Genomic DNA, 1,877 nt, shown 5'->3' on the forward strand with positions numbered 1-1,877 from the left:
AAAAAAAAAAAAAAAAAAAAAAAAAGGATAGTGAAAACTATTCTCAACCCTAAAAGAACATTTGGAGGAATCACCATCCCTGACATCAAGAAATATGTTTTTTAACAAAGGGAAGTTAAATTTGAAAAGTCTAATCATTGCTAAATAGTGGGTTATATTCCTTTAATGACAAATTATCTTCATTTGATGTGATAGAATTAATGTATTTTCTTGTAAATTTTTCTAATTGTATTTCACTTTATTAAGAACGTTACCATGGAATCTGGTCTCAGACTTTGCTTTAAAAGTCTGTATTTTAAAGAATGTAACAGAGTTGATGAGTTGATTTTTGCTACAGTATTACCCACATTGATGATATTATGCAGCACATTTCCAGAACTTATTTTAACTTTGTAATTTAAGTTTCCTCTATATTTAGAAGCAATTCCTATTCCACCCTTCAATGGCAAATTTCTTAAAATCACCATTACCTTCTTTGTGTTTATGAGGTTGACAGTTTTGATATCCTATTAAGGGAATTAAAAATATATTCCTTCTGACTGGTTTATTTTTCTTAGTATATTGTCCTTTGGATAACTATATTAAGAAATATTTCAAACCTTCTTTCTTTTTAAAAGTCAAATATTATTCTGTATTTTCTTTAATGCACGCACACAATATATATGATTATATGTATATATGTATATATGGAGTGAGAACATCTATATACACACATACCTTTTAAAATTCAAGTTTAACTGAAGATGAAAAGAATTTTTAAAATCTAACCTCAGTTCTTTGGAATAAAAATCTAAAAGTGGAAATGGTGGATCAAATCAATTCATTGTGGTGTTAATTCTCAGAAGAATTGAAGCAGAAATTCCACATAGCTGCTTTCCATAGTAGCTGCAAAATGACATCCTCACCAGTGGTGTATAGTAGCTCATTTCTCTACATTGTGGCAAACATTTAACATCTGCTTTAAAATAATATATATACATATATATATATATAATGTAATATGTATGTATATATATATACATGTGCAATATACATGTATATTTGTTCATATATCTGTATACATGTGCATACATATGTTGCATATGTATATAGTCTTATAAAAACATAAGTATAATCTTATACAGACAAGTAATCCATACATATAATCTATAATAAATGCATCCAGTTTGTTGCAAAATGTTATTTGTATGAATATGTTTTCAGGCATAACTACTTGTATTGGGTAACTAATTAGTTTGCTTTTCCCTAGGGAAGGAGTTAAGATGACATCAACTAGAACGTTTAAATGCATTAATCTGTTGACTACTAATGTCAAAACTTCTTCAGTACAGCTGCTTTTCTTATGCATTGGCTTCCTTGTAGAAATTTCCATTCAAATCTTTTGACCATACCATGAATTGCTTTGCATTGGACTGGAGCAGTTCTCTGAAGAATAAACCTGTACTTGGCACATGACTTAAAATATTTCTTACTCCTAAGTACACTCCTTTTAAAATTATCTCACCAATAGAGGAACTTTTAGTTTATAAAATGTGTTAAAGACTTAAACATAAAGTGTGAAACTCTAAAAAGCCTTGAAGGTAACCAATTTGTTTGTACCAAAGACATGAATTTTGAACATATTATAGAAAAATATTTTAATGACTCTGTGCTTTCATTTGAACAAAATTGCTGCTTTTAATACTATATTAAAAATTAACATTGCTTTTAATAGTATGGTCCTGATTCAGTAGTCCTATTTTAATTAATATATGAAAAAATACTTCTGAGTTTGTGGCATTTTAAGATTTACATATAGTTATTGGATAAATTATTTTTTTTTAGATATTTTCTTTATTTACATGTAAATTTCTCCATTCCCAGTTTCCCCTCCAAAA

This window comes from Mastomys coucha, unplaced genomic scaffold (genome assembly GCF_008632895.1).
Source record: "Mastomys coucha isolate ucsf_1 unplaced genomic scaffold, UCSF_Mcou_1 pScaffold14, whole genome shotgun sequence".
Taxonomy (NCBI): domain Eukaryota; kingdom Metazoa; phylum Chordata; class Mammalia; order Rodentia; family Muridae; genus Mastomys; species Mastomys coucha.